At 51.7% G+C, this 21,600-nt stretch overlaps 2 long non-coding RNA genes across 5 annotated transcripts; both read right to left on the reverse strand.

Annotated features, from left to right (window-relative positions):
• Positions 1 to 520: 520 nt before the first annotated feature.
• Positions 521 to 9,673, reverse strand: LOC103676443. Of its 4 annotated transcripts, none has more exons than XR_005836746.1 (6): positions 9,355 to 9,673; positions 8,425 to 8,543; positions 5,685 to 5,954; positions 1,441 to 1,520; positions 845 to 1,082; positions 521 to 755 (listed from the first exon to the last, which is right to left on the reverse strand). It is a non-coding gene; the product is annotated as an uncharacterized LOC103676443 (long non-coding RNA). The 4 variants fall into 4 exon arrangements; XR_005836745.1 differs by having other exon boundaries at positions 1,441 to 1,525; XR_005836747.1 differs by lacking the exon at positions 1,441 to 1,520 and having other exon boundaries at positions 5,685 to 5,729.
• A 6,298-nt stretch (positions 9,674 to 15,971) lies between these two features.
• On the reverse strand, positions 15,972 to 17,227 carry LOC121104356. The gene is made up of 2 exons (XR_005836638.1): positions 16,720 to 17,227; positions 15,972 to 16,216 (listed from the first exon to the last, which is right to left on the reverse strand). It is a non-coding gene; the product is annotated as an uncharacterized LOC121104356 (long non-coding RNA).
• Between the last annotated feature and the right edge of the window lie 4,373 nt (positions 17,228 to 21,600).

The raw sequence follows: 21,600 nt of genomic DNA on the forward strand, positions 1-21,600 counted from the left end.
CCGCAGCACAGCTCAAGGGCCAGGACCGGGTGGTGGAGCCCCCGAGGCTGAGCTGGCCAGAGCATTCCATTCCAGCCCCAGCTCCCTCCTTTGTTCGTCCTGCCCTGCGGTTCAGTCCGTTCACCACTGGTCCGGGCACCAGCCAGCCAGGCCATTCGTTCATCTAGCACAGATGAAGACTGAGCCATCCCTCCTTCACCACCACCCCCTCTCCCCCGTCCATCCAGAGCCTGCATAGACACCTACCACACAGGTGAACATCAAGGGCCCACCAGAGAGCGGAGTCATGCCGCAAGGACCACAGAGGCCCCTCCGTCTCCCTCCTCCCTGCCACAGCCCACCGGAGAAGAAAGGGACCCGGACGACAGAGCTAAGCAGTGGGGTGGGGGGAAGGAGCAGGCACTCCACCCCCCACGTCCCTCCAGCAAGGCCCCGAAGTAACCAAGTAACCAAAGTAACCAAGTAGCCAAGGAGCAGGTAGGGAGGCAGGGGATGTGAAACCAGAGGAGCAGGAGCTTGGGACGGGACTCTGTCATGTGTGAAAGTGACCAGAAAGTCAACCAAACTTCCTGAGGCGTCACAAAGGCTGCGGGTGGGAGGCCGGGCCTGGTGGATGGCAGCGGTTGGAGAAAACGAACCGATGTCACCTTTGGGTTTGGGAACGATGACTTTGGGTGTGTAAGCTTGCGGGTGGGAGGCTGGCGAGAGTTGAACTGCTCTGCCTGTGACAGGGAATCCTGGGTTTCCGAAGCCTCCTGCAAGAGGGGAGGGGAAGCCCCTGGGTGACCAGGGCGGGGTGCAGGGGAGGGAACAGGGTATCCCCAAAAGGATTGGAAGAACAGACCGATTGCGGTGGCCATGTGAAAGTGTCTCTGTGACCTCGGGATCTTTAGTAAATCCTCTGCTCGCAAGTATTTGTCAAGAGCACGATTTTGTAACTGGAGAAGAGGTGAAGTTTCACATGAGTCAGCACAGGACCCGCAGAATCACTGAGGAAGCAGCAGGAGCCGTGGGGGCAGGGGAAGTGGCGAAAACATCAATGTCCAGGATCTGAGAGATCTTCAGACGGCTTCGGACTCGGACTTGGAGTGAAGCAACGGGATTAAAGCATCAACTCTGCCCTCCCCGCAATGCCGTCCTCACACGCAGCCAGAATAAATAACAGAAGGCTAATCTGACACCCCCCCAAAACCCCAACACACACATCCCTAAAACCCTGCACTTGCTCTCAGGTTAGAGACTCACTGCCTGGCCTGGCCTCCCAAGACCCAGGGTTGGGGGAAGGGTGTGTGTCTACACCCTGCCACATTCCAGATCTCAGCACCCTACACACAACAGACTGGCTTTCACACCTCAAACGGTTCACACCCTGACCACAGGGCCTTTGCACATACTGTTCCTTCTAGAACTGCCCTAGCTACCCCCAGTTAACTAACTCACCCTTCAGGACTCAGCTCAAGACAAGTCACTTCAAACCTCCTGACCATGTCATTCCCTCATCTCGGAATTCACCTCCGTGCCTGCACTGGCAAAGAGGAATGGCATTACCACAAGACAGCTTACAGTCCACACCTTAGACCAATCCTGATTCATGCCCTGGCCCTGGGCCCACCTTCCCTGAGCACGTTTTCATCTGAATCCTGAACAACTTGGGAGTCTGTCATCAAGGGGAAGGGGGGAGGCTGTGGAGTAGACGAGCAACATATCCCCCAGGTTACCATACACTACGTACTTTCCTACTCCTTGCAGAGGTGGAGGGGGCTTTTCAACAGTTCTGGAAGGCGAGGCATGGGCAGGGGCATGAGTGAACTTGCCACGTCTGGGGGCTGGACCCAGACTGGCCTGACGAGACTGGGGGATATGTGAGATATAATGGAGCCTCATTATTGGGCAGCTTGTTTTTAACGCAGGTAAACTACAGGTCAAATCATGTCCCCTGGGACACACACAAAAAACTCCATGCGGCAAAACTTCTCACCTCAGTTAGCAACAGGTAAGGCTTTTTGTCTCGCCCTCCAAGAGAAACCTGGTAAGGACGAGTGCACAGACTGGTGGTGCCATCCTGCTAATCAAGTCCGGTCTTTGCTTGCATGCCTCCATTGATGGGACACTCACCACCTCCCATGGCAACCCATTTCACCCACGATGACCCATCAGTTAAGCCTTAAACTCTGACATATTGTTCAACGTGTACTGGGTCTCAGTGTGGGGTGATGGAAAAAGTACAGGAGCCGGATGGTGGTGCTGGTCACACAACAGTATCGATGTCCTTAATGCCACCGCATGGCATGCTTAAATATGGTTAAAACGGTCGATTTTACGTTATGTGTATTTTACCACAATGAGAAAAAAAAAAAAAAAGCACCGCCTCTGGGCTTCACAATCTACAAGCTGTGTGGCTTTGATTACTTTTTAAGTAACCTTTTTAAAGGTCACTTTAAAAAAAAGAAATAGAACTGGTAGTTAAGGCAAGCAGACACACCCCACCCTCTTTGATCCTGATTTCCCTTCCTTGGTCCTGTTCCCCCAGCTCAGAAGGCGGGGGCTCAGTATTCCCAGCCTCCGTCCTCCCTCTGCCCCTGTGCCCCTGCCCGGCTCTGGGCTAGGCTCTGAAGACTGAGCCAGAGGCAAGCCACAGCCTTTGACTTCCCAGACACACAGGGAATGAGATTTTTCTTTCCTTTTCCTCTTTAGTCGAACCAGGGCTCCAGTTTCCATGAAACCCAGACCAGCCACTAAACTCCCCAGGGACTGGACCATGATGACCCGTCCCTGAAGACCTTGCTTGGGTGGAATGATGAAAATAGCACAGAGGACAGTGGTCCCCCGAGCACTCAGCACACATGGTGTTGGCGGGATGAAGTCCGTGGCCCCCCGGGGAAGGCCGGGTGACACAGGGCAGCTTGGGGACGTGCCAAAAACACAGGAGGCAGGATGACCATCTCTGAAATCCCCTCCCAGGTCAGCCCCACCTAACCCCCCGGGAATCACAGACCAATCAAACAGAGAAGCATCTGGAAAGTGGGAGGGAACCCCAAACCCAGAGCTCTCAAACTGGCCGCCCAAGGGCCGCGTGACGTCCTGTAGTGATTTTTTTTTAATGGAATTTATTGCCAGTGTTTGAAAAACAGTGTGAAATTTCTCATTTCTCTTTAAAAAAAAAAAAAAAGAAATAAAAGAGGATGTCTCGCATGGCCAAGAGTTGGCTGGAGCTGAGTTCCCACTGCCCCTGACTTGGGGCATGTGGGGCCCCAACTGGCTTTACTCACTCACGCTGCCCGTGAGGCCTCCGAGGTGTCCCTCATCACAGAGGCCTTGGAGGTGGCCCGGAGGGGCAGTGACTTTCCCAGTAACTCATCGGGGGGCCACCAGCACCCACTCCAGGCCTGAGAACCTCTGAGGCAGCTTTCATGGGGGGCAAGGTGGGCTCACCCATGTGGCTCGCTGGGAAGCCCAAGGAGACGGCCAGGCCAGCCCGGTTGGGGGTGGGGGGCACCCTGGTCAGCCCCACACATGCTCCCCTGCGGGGGGGACACAGTGAGCCACAGTCTTCATCCCTTGCCACCATCCTGCCTCCCCTGGTCTAATCCTGACCCCGATCTCTCCTCGTCCACTCTGTGGACCCCAGCTCTCCATCTGTAAAATGGGGGTACCCCTGCGGCAGACAGAACCGAGGCCCCTCCCAGGTAGGTTTGGAAGCAGCAGGCAGCCGGTCTGGTGGTCAGGGGGACAGGTTGAGAGGCATCTGGGGAGGAGTGTGGGGAGGACTTGGGCTGGTGCAGGTGCAGAGAGAGGAGGGGGAGCGGAGGCTGCCCTCTGAGGGGGACAGCTGGGAAGGCAGAGCTCGGTTGAGGAGCCGCAGGCCGGTGGGCGCCATGATGCCGAGGTCATAAACACGCCCCCCTCTACTCCAACAACAAAGTGATTCTTTTTGTTTCCCCTCCCAGTTTTATTGAGATGTGACTGACCCATAACTTTGTACTAGTGTAAGGTGTGCAATGTGATGATTTCATCCACGCGGACGTTGCAAAATGACCCCAAGTGTAGTTAACATTATCACCTCACAGTTACACATCTTTTTTTCTTGTGTAGAGAATTGCTTTTTGAAGATTTATTTATTTGTCAGAGAGAGACAGAGCAAGCACAAGCAGGGAGAGCAGCAGGCTGGGAGAAGCAGGCTCCCCACCGAGCAAGGAGCCCAATGCGGGGCTCGATCCCAGGACCCTGAGATCATGACCTGAGCCGAAGGCAGTCGCTTAGCCCACTGAGCCCCCCAGGTGTCCCTGTGATGAGAATTTTTAATATCTGCTCTCTTAGCGACTTCCAAATATACAAGACAGAGTGGCTAACTAGAGTCATCGTGCTGGACACGACACCCCCAGAAAGGGTGGTTTTCCGTGCACACGCGTGTCCACGGCGGGCTGGCAGGGAGAGGCACTCGGGGACCCAGGCAGGAGAAGAAGCCATCACCCGAACACTGCCCATTTCAAGCCAGAGGACAAGAGATGTGCGGGGTCTCACACTGGCCACAGGAAGCTCAGGCCTGAAATTTGACATGAGTCCTCCTCCCCCAGGGGAGGCAGGACATGCAACCCCATCCTTTACCGGGGGTACATGGAGAATGACCCCCCCCAGGGCCTCTGGGGAAAGAGGCTGCTCCTCAGACACCACTCACAGGGTCCACAGCGTGGACAACGCCCCTGGAGTCTTGCAGCCCAGAGTCCTGGGCCCCGTGGAGAATCCTGGGACACTCAGGCTTCGGGCCACGTCCTTCCTTCTAGGGCTCGCTCCAGTTCAAGCCACGGCCTGCCCACTCTCAGCCGCCTCTACCTCACTCCCGCTCCCTCCCTTCAGGGCGTGAGGAAGCAGGGAAGTGGTAAGGCCAGGGCACTTTTATTTGTCAGTAATTATAATTATTAAATCACATCCATGAGAATAATTACTTTTTACTGAGCCATTAATTACAAGCCAGGCACCACGCTAAGTATTTGACATGGATAATTTCATGTCACACAAGCCTAGGAGGTAGGTACCATTACTATCCCCATTTCACAGATAAGAAAACCGAGGCCCAGAGATGTTAAAAGACTTATTCAGGTCACGTGACTGATTACTAATGAGATTCAAAGCTGTGTCTTACGCGTTTAACCACCAGGCTTTACAAGGAAGAACAGCATTGCTTATATTAATAGATCCTGTTTTCCTTTGTTTAATGAACACCCCCCACTTGACACAAAGGCGCTTTTCCTGTCCTACACAATCAGTCACAGGCCTGATAAAGGCAAGTAACAAATCCGGTACTGAAGGGCGCCTGGGTGGCTCAGTCCGTTAGGCGTCTGCGTTCGGCTGCGGTCATGATCTCAGGGTCTTGGGATTGAGTCCCACGTCGTCATCGGGGCTCCTTGCTCAGCGGGGAGTCTGCTTGTCCCTCTCCCTGTGCCCCCCCATCCCCCAACACTTGCACTCGCACTCTCTCAAATAAATAAATAAAATCTCAAAAAAAAATCTGGTACTGAAATGCAGCTAAACCCTGCCACCGACTAGCTGGGCTTCAGTCTCCTGGGCTCTCCCCGAGGAGATGTAACATGGCCACATAGCACTCCGGCCAGGAATGTCCCACCAGAATCTAACCACGAGGAAAAAAAAGACAAATTCAAAACACGGGCGCTTTCAAGGCAACTGACCTGTCTCTTCCAAACAATTCTTCCAGAGTCAATGCCACGAGAGACCTAAGATGACATGACAGCAAAAAGGAGGGCATGAACCTTGACCGGATTCTGGGGTCCTCCAAAGGACTGTTTTTGGGGGGATCCCTGGGAAAGTGTGACTGTGTGCTGACAGTAAAGGACGTTAAGACGTCAACATTATGTCTTTACTGTGATGAGGACAACGCAGACGAGTCCTTGCTCCTACAGGTGAAGCGTCAGGATGTCTGCAACGTGCTCTCAGAGGTTCTGGAAAAGTGGTAAAGAGAAAAGGAGAACGAAACACAAAAGCAGCCAATCGCCCACAAGGTGTGACCCAAGGGAAGGGTGTGTGGCGTGCAGTGTGCGGTCTGTGCCAGCTTTTTAGGAGATCTGGCATTTTTTTCAAAATACGAAGGGAGAGAGAAGAGGAGACTGTCACAGTGAAAGGGACTGGGGGTTAGGGCTTCCACAAGTGAATTTGGGGAGGGACACAAGTCTGCCTCTCACAGACCCTAAGGCTCCCCGCAACTTTACCCCAAACTCTACAGGGGCACAAAGAGGCCTTTTCGGGAAATCACACTTCTTCTCCCCGCAGAGCAGGGAGGCTGAGCTCCGGGCAGGAAGGGCTGCTGCAGGCACCTGCCGGGGAGGGGTGGGGGGCGGGAGCACGCAAGCTTCCTTCACCTTTGACACCACCACCATCACCAAGCTTCTCACCCATTCCTGCCACCTCTCCCCACCCCCCGCCTCCACCCCTCCCCACCCCACGCACACACCCCACATACACCCAACTGCCCAGTCAGCTGCTCAGGGGCAAAGTCATGCCAAGCAACCTGTGACAGGGCTCCTCCCAGCCCTGGGTGCAGGGTAACAGCCTGAAGCCCCAGTGTCCGTTCTCCCTGCCTTGGGGGGGGGGGGGCCAGACCCCTCAGTGCCTTCACGCCCAGCCAAACAGCACCCCATCCTGCAGAATGCTGGGGCGGGCCTTCCTCCCAGCTGTCACTCGAACTGAAGCAAACTGTCCCCCGCCTGAGCCCCAATGGCAAAAGTCATATTTACTATAGAAACGGGAGAAATAAAGTCATAAAAAGTAATTGTTTGCTTTTGCCTATAATTAGGTAAAAGGCTCTAAAAGCCTTTCTCTTGGAGGGGGTGGATGCCTGGATGGCTCAGTCAGCTGAGTGTCTGACTCTTGATTTCAGCTCAGGTCATGATGCCAGGGTCCTGGGATCGAGCCCCACATCAGGCTCCCTGCTCACCGTGGAGTCTGCTTCTCCCTCTCCCTCTCCCTCTGCTCCTCCCCCTGCTCCCTCTCTCTCCTGCTCACGCTCTCTCTCTCTCTCAAATAAATAAAATCTTTTTTTTAAGAGTCTTTTTTTTTTAAGATTTTATTTTTAAGCAATCTCTATACCCAGTGTGGGGCTCAAACTCACAACCCCGAGATTAAGAGTCACATGCTCCACTGACTGAGCCACCCAGGTGCCCCAAAACTCCAAAAGCCTTAAAAACAGTTTCATGCTTCAAAAGGGGGGGGGCGCCTGGGTGGCTGGGTCGTTAGAAGTCTGCTTCAGGGTCCTGGGATCAAGCCCCATGTTGGGTTTCCTGGCTTCTCCCTCTCCCTCTCCCGCTGCTTGTGTTCCCTCTCCCGAGGTCTCTCTCTCTCTGTCAAATACATAAATTAAAAAACTTAAAAAAAATAGTTCTATGCTTGGCCCCGTAATTCTGCTCTTGGGTTTCCATCTAAACCCATAATCAAAATCCAGGAAACACTTTGCCTGAAGATCTTCCTTTTGCTGTTATTTACAACAATTTATAACCCAGTGTGTGCTTCCATGGTATCCCAAATTCTAGGTGTTCCCTTTAGTTAGGAAAAAGGAAAAGGAAAATTAAATCCTTTAATTTTCCAACACAAAGGTCCCAGCCGCACCCACCCGCCAGGGCACCTCTTGTTGGGGGAAGTCACTGTCCTGAGAGTTCCCCTCTTGTTCCCCTTGCCTGCCTCGGATCCCTCCTCCATCTCTTCTCTGGGGGCCTATTCCTTCATTCCCACGTGGAAAGCATCGGAGCCCTTGTGAATGGTAGATGTGACAGAGGACCACGGCCGTGCACACCGCCCAGGCAGCGACGGAGCTGGCGTCAGCCACGCCTGCCCGCAAGCCTAGGGGCCATTTCTCACCCCTGGCCTTTTCTCACTGCTCTCACTTGCTCACCCTAGACCCCAGCTTACCCGTAAGGACGCATTCTGACTTTCATGGGCCCAAGGCACCTTTGTCTTTGAGAGCCCTCTCCTCCATTAAAAAATAATAATAATAATTAAAATTATTTGAATTTGAATTTAAGGACTGCAATAGTATAAAGATGAATCTATTCCAGACTGGATTCATTATTCTGTATTAGTTATTATTGTATTTTTTGTTTTCTTTTGATTTTATTTTATTTTTTATTATTTAGTTTTTTAAAGATTTTCTTTATTTGAGAGGGTGGGCGTGCACACAGGACGAGGGGCAGAAGGAGAGGGAGAAGCAGACTCTTCTGCTGAGCAGGGAGCCCCACTTGGGGCTCAATCCCAGGATGCTTGAGATCATGACCCGAGCCAAAACCAAGAGTCAAATGCTCCACAGACTGAACCACCCAGGCTCCCCTGTTTTCTTCTGATTTTAAAAGAAATTCAAACGAAAACATTTCTGCTCGCCCCCAAAGTAAGCCCTAGGTAAGCCTCAGGGAGAAGTCAGCTTACCGGCTCTCCAGCATCTGTCGAAGGTCCTGGTCTCAGAAGTCCCTCACCGCCCACCCGTCTTCCTCCTTTGTTTTACCTTTCCTTCCAGATCTTGGGGAGCAGGCGGAAGCAAGCAATGTCTGTTCAAAAATAAAAAAAGACGGGGCGCCTGGGTGGCACAGCGGTTAAGCGTCTGCCTTCGGCTCAGGGCGTGATCCCGGCGTGATGGGATCGAGCCCCACATCAGGCTCCTCCGCTGTGAGCCTGCTTCTTCCTCTCCCACTCCCCCTGCTTGTGTTCCCTCTCTCGCTGGCTGTCTCTATCTCCGTCGAATAAATAAATAAAATCTTTAAAAAAAAAAAAAAAAATAAAAAAATAAAAAAATAAAAAAAGACAATTCTCTGATATGAAAAACGCCCTTCCCCTAGTATGCGAAAGCCACTGAGATTGTTTTAAATACTCCTTCTTATCTTTCTCCTTCAATGGGAAAAAAAAATAAATCGGAAGCAACCCAAAGGTTTAACAGTAGGCCACAGGCACTCAGGATACTGTGTTGAATGAATGAATAGGTCTCCTGAATGGATTTTTGTGAGGCCTTTGAGATAATGCTTACAAGGGCCTTGTCATAATTGGGGAAAACAAGCAAAAGGAAGACAAAGGTTTGCCATAGACGTTATGGTCACCACCATACAGAATTTGCATAGAAAAACATCTATTTCATAAGCTACCTCCCATTATCACTGTTCCTTACCCAGAATCATACTGTACAATATACCCCTTTGTCAGCATGGTAGAGTTGATTACTTCTTTAATCCTCCGAAATACACTAGAATGTGAACAATGGTTGTCTGCAGGTTGGGGGTCATAGACGTCAACCCAGTACGTTGGCCAGGCAGCATACTCTCACTAATTAGGGGATAAAAATGGATTATTTAAAATACAAACACACACCCACGGAATGCCATCAAGTGAAGGGAGCTTCTCCCTGCCCCTCCGTTTGAAGATGGGGACACTGAGGCTGGTGGGATCATTCCATGGTGCCCAGGACCCTCCCAGGCCGCTACAGCCGTCCCCACGCCGCCCAACGCGCTGGGAGCGGCGGAGTCACCGGCTCCAGGTCACCTGCTCAGGTAGGCTCCCTGAAGCCCGGCCCGCTGGCGCTGGCGGCTGCTGGCGCCCCGCTGGGCTCCGGGGGCAGGGGTCGGGGCGGGGACGGCCTCCGGCTGAGTCACCCTCTGCCCGGCAACCCCGCCGCCCTTTCCTGCCGAGTCACGCTGGCAGGCTCTGCGCGGAGTCACGGTCGCCGGTCTGTTTTCGCTGAGTCACGGTCCCGAGGTCTGCTTTCGCTGAGTCACGGTCCGGAGGTCCGCTTTCGCTGAGTCACGTTTCAGAGGCCCCGGCTCTCTCCCCGGGGAAAAGTCCGGGCGGCGGCGGCGGCGACTGCGCGGGCCCGCTGGTCCAGCTGCGCCCGCGTCCCCCACCCCGCTGCCGGGGTCCTCGCCGGCCTCCCCAGCCTCATTTTAGGGGCCCGACCTGCTCAGCGCCTCCAAGGGCCAGGGCTGCAAACCGCCAGCCCAACAGGGTGGGCGTATGATCCCACCTAGGATGTCCTCGAACAGGGGGTCCCGCGCAAACCAGCCCCTTCCTAGCCTCCCAGCAGCAAGCTCGTTGTCACCAGCACGCTAGGACAGACCCGAGTGGTGTCCTTCCACGATGTCAGCTTTATGGGGTCATCAAGCAAGATTACCATCATTACAGAGCCGGTTCAGGATTCCAAACTCAGTGGCATTGGAGGACGTGATTGACTTGGCACCCAAAGCGGGACACGGGACAAGTCACACAATAAACAAGATAACCAAATGTGGTCCGTCTGTGGGCGTGCAGGAGAGATAAGGCCTGGGTGGCACCTGGGTCAGTGCTGGGCACCTGCTGCTTGTGATGTTCAAGCAGTGGAGGGTGTCGCTCTGTTTGGGGCTCAATCCAGCAGGGCCTTCGGGGACAGCTGCCTTTTTTAAGTGGTCAGACCNGGGGGGGGGGGGGGGGGGGGGGCTGTCACATCTGAGGGGTCTGACCCCGTGCTGCCAATCTCCTCCCTTTCTAGAGGGATTTCACTAATCCTGGGCCCCTGTAGACCCACTGTCCTTCTGCCTGCTATCAGTTCTGGGTGTCAGCTGATCTGGTCTGGGGATTTCTCATAGTTGCGGTACCCTTAGCGGCTTGTGTGGTTGCTAGACACAGGCCCCTGCTAGACGTGAGTGACTCCATCTTGCTCTCTACAGAAGCATGGGGGCTGTGGACGGGAGAGCAGCGGGAGGGCTCAATGCAATGCAGGGTCTGGACTGGAACCCAGGCTGTGGGAAGAACAGTTGGGGGGCAATTGATGACGTTTGAATGTAGGCTTTCTATAATGTATTTGTGCTGAAGTTAGAACCCCTGATGTTTAATAACCGTACTAATTGTACTGTGGTTACAAGAGGCTGTACTCGGGTTTAATACATGCTAAAGAATTTGGGGGCAAAGGGGCATGATGTCAGCAACTTACTCTCTAATAAGCCAAAAATACATATATATATATATATGTATATGTGTGTGTAAATATATATACACACACATACATATGTTATAGTTTATATATGTATATAAAAGAGTGTGTGTATCTATAATCGAGAGAGAGAATGAATGATAAAACCAATGTGACAAAATGTTAACACCTGGTGAATCCAGGTGAGGAATTTTGTGTACTATCCTTGCAACTTTTCTGGACATTTGAAATTATTCCAAGGAAGTTTACTTATTGAGGAAAAAAGATGAAGACCCCGAGGTTCAGGTGGGGTTTTGTTTGTTTGTTTTTGAGAGAACGAGCAGCAGGTAGGGGTGGAGGGAGAGGGAGAGAAAGAATCCCAAGCAGAGCTGAGATTGGAGCTGAGCATGAAGCCCCAGGCCAGACTCGATCTTAGGACCCTGAGAGAGTGAACTGAGCCAAAATCAAGAGTCAGATGCTTAACCGACTGAGCCACCCAGGCTCCCCAAGGACCCTGAGGTTCTAAACTCCCATATGAGAGCAAGGTTTGTGAGATTTTAGGGACCCCACCCTACTCAGAACCATCCAGAAGTTTCTAGGTTTCTAGGCTCTGGGGGAATCCTGAAAGGGGGACTGGATGCCATTCTCTGACCAAACAGAACAAGGAATGCTTAGTGAGGGCTTCCTCTTCCCGGGCCCCATTCTGAGCCTCTTACATATGTTAAGCTAATTTAATCCTGACCACATCCCCTGGAGCTGATGCTGTTATTACTTATCAATTTGTCCTATGGGGAAATAAAGCTTAGAGGGTTGACGTGCACTCATGTGGTAAGTCGTGGATCCTGGACTTGATGCAATCTCTTTCAGAGTTCATTGCTTTAACCCGTCTACACCACCTGGAAGTGCCTTGGTCCTGCCGAACCAGGTTGAACCAGGTCGTGGAGCCAGACTCAGGCTCCATATTGGCCAAGCTGTCCTCACAGCCTGAACTCTCCAGAATCCAGATGGCTGCCTGGTCTGGTCACCGGTCTTCAGTCACTGGATCTGGGCAAATAGAAGCTGGACGATGCCTAAGAAAGAGGTTGCTCTTTCTACACCCTTCCCTGCCCCAGGCCCGGGGTCTCCAGACAGCAGCTTGCTATAGAACTTGAGCGTGCTTGAAGGTGAAGGGGAGCAATATATGTCACCCCAAAATATGCCACTTCGGCATATTGATTATTTTGAATTAAAGTTACTTAAGAAACAGCCAGTGCCAAGAACACTCTGAATTTCCTTTGTCCCTCTGAAAGCAGGAAATAGATCTCCCGTGTGAAAGGTGCCCTCCCTGTACCGGGAGGGTGGAAGGCATCCTTATCGCCAGAGATAGGGCATTCGAGGCGGAGAAGACTGTTAAACAAAGCTTGTTACTTCCCCCAAGTAACTAGTCCAAACCCGGACTTCCTTGGCTTGTCAATTGTTCACAAATTTATTGTTTCTTTGTCTGAAAGGTATAAAAGCTGCCTGATTTAGTCATTTCTTTCTTGTTTGTCTTAAAGATTATTTATTTTAGAGAGAAAGAGAGGGAGAGAACGTGAGCATGAGAGTGTGTGTGTTGGGGGAAGAGAGGTAGAGGGAGAGAGAGTCCAAGCAGACCCCACGCTCAGCACAGAGCCCAACATGGGGCTCAAACCCATGACCCTGAGACCACGACCTGAGCCCAAACCAAGAGTCAGACGCTCAACTGACTGTGCCCCCAGGTGCCCCTGACTTGGTCATTTCTTGGAGTCCCGTATTTTTATAGGCTCTCGTGTGTATAAAATTAAGTTTGTTTTTCTCCAGCTGATCTGTTTCATGTCCCATTTAGTTATCAAACCAGCCTAAAAACCTAGAAGGAAATGTTTTTCTCCCCTACAAGACATGGTTACACCTGGCTTCAAGTCCCAGGTGAGCTGTGTGACTGCAGGTGGGGAGTTCAACCCTGCTAAGCCTGGTTCGTTAAATCCGCAGCATCTGCCTGCCGAATGCTGGGCCCTGGGCCAGTCCTTGTCGCCTTCGTGGGGCTCACAGTTGGAGTGGGGGGCAGCTGGGACACAGGAAGCTCCGGGAGGGGCCTAATAAGGTGAGGGGGAAAACTTCCGGGAAGCCTGGGCTCAGTCTGTTTGGTTTACAACTTTATTATTTTTTTGAATTATTGACATGTAATTGACACAAACCCTACATATGTAAAGTATATAATTTCATGAGTTTTGACGTAAGTATACCCGCCAAGCCATCTCCACCCCCAAGATAATGATTATATTCACTACTCCCAGAAGTTTCCTCGTGGTCCTTTGTTTTTTGTTTTGTTTTGTTTTTAAAGATTTTATTTATTGAGAGAGAGAGAGTGAGAGAGAGAGAGAGAGTGTGTGTGTGTGTGTGTGTGTGTGTGTGTGTGTGTGTGCAGGAGCAGGGGGAGGGGCAGAGGGAGACAGAACTCAAGCGGACTCCAGGCTGAGCACTGAGCCCGACTTCATGGTCCTTTGTAATCCCCCCTCCAACTAGGTAACCACCGATCTGATTAGATGAGCTTGCATTTTCCAAAATTTTGTAAAATCCTGTGTTCATTTTATATATAATTTTACATAAATGTAATTAGACAGAATTATTTTCTTTTAATCTAGCTTCTGTTACTCAACATTACGATTTTGAGATGCATTTGTCTTGTTGCACGGAACAATGGTTCTTCCTCTTCATTGCTGGGAATCCAGCGTATGTTTATACCACCGTTGTTTCTCCGTTACCTGTTGATGGACACACGGGTTGTTTCCAGTTTGGGACTATTAGCAGTAAAGCCACCGTGAACACGGGTATACAAATGTTTGTGCGGAAACACGCTTTTATTTCTCAAGGGGAAATATCTAGGGGTGGAATGGCTAGGTTGTATGGCAAGTGTTTGGTCTCTTAAGAAATTGCCAACTCTTTTCAAAGTCTGTAGGAGAGGTAGTTTCCTCTACCCTCCTAGGTTTTGGAGCCGGGGTCTTAGAAATTAAAATGACAAAGACAAATTAACAAGCCACAGTTAATTATCGCGCACGCAGCACACATGCGCAGGGGAGAAACCGTGATGAGTAACGGAAAGGAGCCCAGGAACCAGGTTTATAATAACAACAGCTCAACAAAGAACAATGCAGCTGGGGCACGGGGACACCCACACAGCTGAAAATCCGTGATAACTTTTGACTCCCCCAAAACTTAACTACTCCTAGCCTCCTGTGGACCAGAAGCCTTGCCGGTAACACAAACCATCGACGAACACACATCTTGTATATGTTTTCTATACTGTATTCTTACGATAAAGTAAGCTAGAGAAAAGAAAATGTTATTAAGATAATCATAAGGAAGGGGCACCTGGCTGGCTTAGTGGGTAGAGTGTGCCACGCTTGATTTCAGGGTTGTAAGTTCGAGCCCCACATCGGGAGTAGCGATTACTTAAAAATAAAAAAAATAATAAAAAAATAAAGAAAACCTTATGGAAGAGAAAATACATTTACAGTACTGTACCGTATTTTTCAGGAAAAAAAATCCCCGTATGGGGGGGCCTATCTGCACAGTTCCAACCGTATGGTTCAAGGGTCAACCTTCCAGTACATTTGCAGAGAAGTGAGCAGGCGAAGGAAAAGGGGTTGAGGTTTTTAGGGGCAGCAAGCAGCAGGTGTGGGTGAATACTTGGGGGAATTTTAGGGAAGATAAGGGTCAATACACTAAGCCTTATTGTTTTGATTCCTCTGGGTGCCATCTCTGAGCTGTTAAGAGTCTGGCTTCATCTCAGGTGATGATGAGTCTAAGCCTGCTTTTAGGCAAATAAAGGCTCAGGGCAGATTACTTTTTTTTTTTTTTTTTTTGGCATTTGCTGTTTCTCAATTGTCTTTAGCTCAAAATAACCCTCATGCAAAGTGGCATGTTTCCAGGTGGCATATTCTGACCCCTACAGGTATCATTTTAAGATCCCCTCCTCACCCCCGCAGAAAGGGAAGGTCCTGGTTGCTTTACACTCAAAACAGCGGGGGTGGGGGGGTAGTCCGTCTTTTTATTTTTAGCCATTCAAATAGGTGTGTAGTGCTATCTCACTGTAATTTAAATTTCCCCGATGACTCGAACATGAACTTGAACATCTTGCTGCACACTTAGCTGGCATCCATATATCTCCTTTGATGAATTGTTCAGACTTTTTACCCATTTAAAAAAATTGGCCTGTTTGCCTTCTTAATACTGAACCGTAGAAGTTCTTCACGTATTCTTGAGACGTGGCCCTTGTCAGATATGTGTTTGCAAATAGTTTCTCCTAGTCTCTAGCTCGCCTCTTATATTTTATAACAGTGTCATTTAAAGAGCAAAAGTCCATTTTGATAAGGTCCCGCTGATTAATACTTTTTCTTTTACATTTTGTGCTTTTTGTGTCGTATTTGAGAAATCTGTCAAATCTAAGTCCCCTGAGGTTTTCCTTTGTAATACATTTTATGTTTTTATAGGCTTCACTCTTTCGTTGAGGTCTGTAATCTGTTTCTGGGCTGGGTCTTGAGAAATGAATAACTTGACAAAGGAGTGCAAGAGGGGGGTGTGTATTCTAGGTGGGGGGGACCACCCTGAGCAAAGGGCCAGAGGGATGTGTTCCTGGATAGTTGCGAGGGGGTATTTCTGAGAGTGGCATGCAAGGTGTGACGGAGCAGGTGGGGTGAGGCCCTCCTTGGGGACAGGCGGCCAGGGCCGAGGGCGGAGGGCCAGGTGTGCCAGGCGAAGGAGCTTGCATGTTACCCCAAGGGCAATGGGAGCTACTGAAGGGTGTTGACCACAGGGGGTGATGTGGTCACAGTCGCCTTATCTGCAAAATCCGGAGCCAGAGGAGTGAAGGAGATAAGGAGCAGAAAAGTGTTCCAGGGGCAGGTTGGAACCTGCCGTTGGCTCCCCAGCCCTCTCAGGAGGCTGTGATAAGCACCCTGAATTAAATGTTAACAGTTCCTGGTGACTATGTGTCCTACTGCTTTGGGGAGCTCTTTTATGACTGTTAAAAAACAAAATTCAACTGAGTACCTTTCAAGATCAGATTGGCTTTATTCAGTGATTTGGGAATCAGGCAGCATCCCATCCAGCAAACAGGAAGGAGCTCTGAAGGGTTTTTATAGGCAGAACGGGGGAGGGGCAGTGAAACAAGGCATGGATTGTTTCAGGCGAGGTCACCTTCCTTTAGCAGAAGGCGTGGTGAGGGGGATCTACCAGGCTGATCACCTCACCGGTCCGACCAGAGGACTCCAGACCGACGGGGTAAAGGTAACATTCCTGGAAGAGGCAGAAACTGAAATGAGGTCAGACGTTAGCCTTGGTTTGCTGACTCGGGGCTTAGCGCAAGTGACTCCGTTTGCGGCCTGTCTTTCTTCTTTAATATTAGGAACGTTCAATCTCTTGTCTGTGACACGTGTGGCATTTTCTCCCAGTGTGTCGTGGGGTTTCAGCCTTGCATATTGGGGCACTCGTAACCCAGAAAGCGTCTGTGTTTTGCAGTCCTGTCTGAGGATGTTTTTATGGTTGGGGCTTGTCTGCCTTGCTGAGAAAGGCCACCCCTCCCCACTGGGCTCCCTCTCCCGGCCGATCCCGCCGCTGGGTCAAGGGCATGTCCTCTTGGGTCTTTGTGGATTAGGGGGCGGTCAGGACACGCTGTGTCACCTTGTTAACTTGGGATGCCTCCTGCCTGAGGACATCCAGGCGGGTCTCCTGCCTCTCCCTGAACACCATCCAGCCCAGGCCAGAAACCCCGTGTCCCCCAACCTCAGCAGGGGCCTCACCTCTGTTTTTCACCGTTAGAGCCTTGGGAGACGGCCGGCCCGCCCTCCGTCCAAAACCACTTCTGTTTTCCAGGCTAGCGGCGGCGGGCGGTGCCTGCGGAGTGCTGAGTCGAGATTTCCACATTGCCCTCGAGCAGCTGCGTTTCTGCTGAGTCACTGTTGGGAGGGGGCCCTCAGAGCAGAGGGAAGGCAGATTTTGCTGAGTCACCGGCTACTTCCTCGGCCTCCCTGGGAGCCGTCTCGGTGAAAGGGCAGCTGTCACAGCAGTCCGGAAGAAGTGAAGCTTCCAGAAAAGAGCAGAAGCCTCCAATTTCTCTCTAGTCTTTGCACGTTGTTTGCAAAGCCCTGTCCCAGGCATCTCAAAGGTGGTTTGTCCCAGACTCAGCTGCCGATTGGCCCTCGTGGCAGTAAGAGGGCAAGTCCAAGTCCTCCGGGACTCCTCTCCATCCCCACATCCCACTTCCTATTCTTCTGACATTCTGGATGGCTCTGCCTTTAGAATGCGGACGTCCTCGGCTGCTTCTCAGCCTGCCCTGTGCCAGCCCTGGATTACGGTGCTGGGCAGCCTTCTGCCCTCAGCATCCACAGAGATCCATCCCAGGGGAGACCTGTCACTCCCCCTGCAAACCCTGCAGCCTCTCCTACCTACAGAAGGTCCTTGCAACAGCCCGCAGACCCCGGGGGGCTCTGTCCCCGGCTCCCCCAGCTCTGCTCTCCTGCCTGCCCCTCCCTCTCTCTGCTGCCCAGTTTGTCCCCCCAGCGGGCCTCGGTCCTGCCTCCCCCCTGCTGCCCTAAACAACTTTCTTCCCGCACCTCCCAGCCTGTGGGTCGGCCCTGACCTGACCCTGATTGAACACTGCGATCCCCGAGTCCTTCTGACCCTTCATCAGACCTCCTGCCCTGTCTCTTCTGCCTCCAGGCAGGGAAAGCTCTCAACCTTCAGGACCCCAGAGAATCCAGCAGGTTTGCCCCGACCGTGAAGTCTGTAACTTTGAAGACAAGCGCAGAGGGCAACGAGCCTATTCCACCAGTCACATAACATAGTCCCAGGTTCCAGGTAGGATTGCACAGGCATCTCTGGGGGGCTGTGATTCTGCCCACCGCAGAGGAACGCCCACCTCCTGGGTTTGGTGAGGCTGATATGAGACCATGCTTGGAAGAATGCTTGGCTGACGGGCAGACCTCTGGATTTCTTTCCAGTTGCTACCCATGTTGGTCTCCCAGGCCCCCGGCCCCCATTCCGGATCATTTTCCCTTGGTCCCAGGCTTCTTCCATTAGCACCCTGAGCTCACAGGCTCTGTCAAGGTGGGCTTCCAGCCTCTTCAACCCTGTATCTCTAGCGCTCCTGCAAAACCCGCCCATTTCAGCAGCTCAAGCATTTGACCCCGAGGGGAAGGCGTGGACAAGAGAGGATGGGTTCTCCGAGGAAATCAAACTCTGATGGTGAAATGCCCGCGTCCTGCTGGGAGATGACAGAAAGGAGCCGTTGAAGGGGACCCCCCAGGGTCGCTCTGTCCATCTGTGTCCGGCTTCCCGAAGCTGAGCCTCTGTTGCCCAGATGAGGAAGACAGGCCTTGAGGGCGGCCATCCTCCTTTCCTGTTGCTGTTGTAAAAATTCTTGCAAATGTAGTGGCATAAAGCGACACATGTTTATTGTCTAGAGAACTGGAGGCCAGAAGTCCTGAAATGGGTCAACAGGGCTGTGTTTCTTCTGGAGTTCTAGGGGGAAGACTTCCTCACCTTTTCCAGCTTCTAGAGGCCTCCTGCCCTCCCTGGCTCATGGGCCCTGACTCCATGTTCGACACCAGCATCTTCCAGGCTTGGTGTCCTGTTTCTCTTTTCATGTCCCGTTCTGTACTGTGACCCTTCAGCCTCCCCCTCAGAAGGATTTCTGTGATTACATTAGGCCCGTGGGGATAATCCCGGATAATCTCCCCATCTCAAGACCCTTAAATTAACCGCATCTGCAGAATCCTTGTTGCCATGTAAGGTAACATAGTCAAAGGTTCTGGGGATTCGGATGCAGACGTCCTTGGGGTGGGGGGCAGGCGGTGCATTATTCAGCTTACCACAGGAGGAGAGAGAATACTATTTGGAACATTCCGGTTGCTTGAGGACAGGGAAGGGGAAGTCGGGAAGCTGAATCAGCACACAGAAGGACCACAAACTCAACACTGGGACAGAGGAAAGAGCCAGATCAGCTCTGCCCCGGCCTCCTCTGCCCTGGGGTTGTCGGTGTGGGGGGTCTGTTCAGGCCAAGTCCAGGACTCTTAGGGCAGCAGTTAGAATGAGAAGCAAGCCTGGACTGGGAGCCAGGAACCTGTGGTCACTGAGAGCTCTGTGTTGTCACAGCCTGGGCAAATGGTCCCCACTTGGGGCCTCTGCTCCCCCATGTTAAATAAGAAGGAATCAGATCACACAAGCGTTACTTTCTGGGGTTCCTGAATTGACAAGCTCTGGATGTGCTGAAGGGAAGTTCTCAGACCTTAACACTCTTATCCCCCAAATTCCGGGGGCACGGATGGGCCCCTCTGTGACAGGGCATGTGACGAGGGGGTCAGGAGCAGGGGCTCTGGCTTCAAAGCACCGTGGGTGGAATCCCAGCTCTGCTGTCACTAGCTGTGTGACTTGGAAAAGCTACTAACCTCTCTGTGCCTTCGTGTCTACGTGGACGAAATGGAGATGAAACCGACAATAACCTGGAAGGCCGATGCCAGGATTAAATGAAATCCTGCATGTAAAGCCTCTGCCCATGGAAAGTGCTCCCTAAAATTGGCTAAGATTGCAGTTTGTAACTTGATTCCCGCCCTTTCGGGGCAGCCTAGTAATATTATCATGTTTACCAGAAAGACCTTGTGGTTTATCTATTCATTCTTTCCAATCAGTCAGTGCTGACCACCGCTACCTGCCAGGCATTGCTCCAGACTCTCAGATTTACAGAACAAAGCAAAGTCCCTGCCCTCCAGGAAACTTGCATTCTAATGAGGCCGTTGGTTTCTAATAGCCCCCATTTCTAGACAATTCTTGGCAACAATTTCTACAATTTCTTTTTTTTTTAGATTTTATTTATTTATTTGAAAGAGAGAGAGAGCTCGAGCACACACAAGTAGGGGGAGGGGCAAAGAGAGAGAGGGAGAAGCAGACTTGGGGCTGGATCCCAGGACTCTGGGATCATGACCTGAGCTGAAGGCAGATGCTTAACCAACTGAGTGCCCCAGGTGCCCGTTGACAACTTTTTTTTTTTTTTTTAATCTTCTAGTAGCTACGGCTCTACTTCTGACCTCTGTGAATCTTGTCCTCTCTGGGAGAGGACACCTCACCTTCAAGTTTTGAAATCTTTGTCACAGACTGCCTGGGTTCAAAACCTTAACTTCTGTGCCTTGGTTTTCTCATTTGTAAAATGGGAATAATACTACCAACCTTATGGGGTAACTGTGAGGACTGAATGAGCTGATGCGTGTGTTTAGAGCGTAGCTGTGCAGTCTGTGCTCGGGGAATATTAGCTATTAGTGTGGTGACTACTGTTCACAGAAGCAGAGGTGGTTCTATAGTTTATAGACTAAACTCCTTGACATAGCCCCTGTTTCTGGAAGCTCAGCAACCTCCCGATCGCCGGATTGATTTGGTGACTGACACTCAGGTAACTGACCCTGGAAGAGGGTGGCTCGTGGGCCAGAACTCTGACCTTGGATTAGACCTCTCGATGACTGTCTCCAAGCATCAGGGCCTCCTCGACATGCGCGGATGGAAGGAACGGCAGGACTCAGCCACCGCAGTCCCAGTCCCCCGGGGGGGGGGAGGGGGGGGACTCCATGCTTGACAGACCATGCTCAAGCCTGACTTGCATTTTTTCAGATGTGGGGCGCTTGCTACCTCCATTTCCAAACAGCATCCCTGTCCTGAGCCAAAGTCACCTTTTTATCATTGGTTTTCTGTTTGTGTTTTTGTTTTTTCATTTGGAACCCAGAATGGTGGCACTGGGACAGGACTTCTGGAATCATCCTATTTTTCTCACCGGGGCTCACCACGTGACCTGCTCTCCCCCAGTCCGCAGTGATCCATCTCCTGCAGACCTAGTTCCACAGTAGCTCTGATAGGGCTGGCCCTGCGAAGAGAGGAGTCGGCTGTGCCAAGTTCTGGAAGCGCGCCCTAGGCATGCAAGCAGGGAAGTAGTTTGTGTGATGGGCATGGCTCTCAGGTTGCGTGTGTACCAAGTGCTAAGACAGCTTGGAGGAGGAGGGCAGACTTCGACACACTCCCAGGTTTGGGTCCCAGTTTCCAGCTTTATGTGTGACCCTGGGAACGCCACTTCATCACCCCCTGCCTCAGTTTCCCCATCCGTAGAGGGGCGGTGATCTACCCCACAGAATAGTTGTAGGGATGAACCATAAACACAGTACAGTCTCTAACACTTAGTAGGGCTCAAAAAAAAAAAAAAGGCCCTAAATAAAGTGAGAATGAGGAGTCAGGCTGTCAGCAGAGGGTCCCCTGGGGAGAGTTGACATCTAGGGAGAGCAGGCTCCCAGCACCGGGCAGGAGGAGACAGCAGGCAGGGTCTGGGGCTGTTAAGTCCGGGCCATTGCCCTCTAGCCTCCTGCTCTGAGACGCACGCCTCCTAGCTTTCTGGACCTTTCAGAATCCTAGGGTGCGCAAGTCCCATCCTGGCATGGGGGCCTCTGGAAGGACGCAATCACAGGGCTGCTCAGATTTCCAGAAGAGTGTTGTTTGTGTGTGTGTGTGTGTGTGTGTGTGTGTGTGTGTGTGTGTGTGTGTTTAAGCGTCCTGTTTTAAATTGCTTTGTTTTCCTTGGGTCATATGACCGCTCCCCCTCCACCCCCGCTGGCCTAGGGCGGGCGCGGCGCGGGTGTTGCAACGTCGGG

Source organism: Ursus maritimus, unplaced genomic scaffold, assembly GCF_017311325.1.
Source record: "Ursus maritimus isolate PB19 unplaced genomic scaffold, ASM1731132v1 scaffold_21, whole genome shotgun sequence".
NCBI classification, from domain to species: domain Eukaryota; kingdom Metazoa; phylum Chordata; class Mammalia; order Carnivora; family Ursidae; genus Ursus; species Ursus maritimus.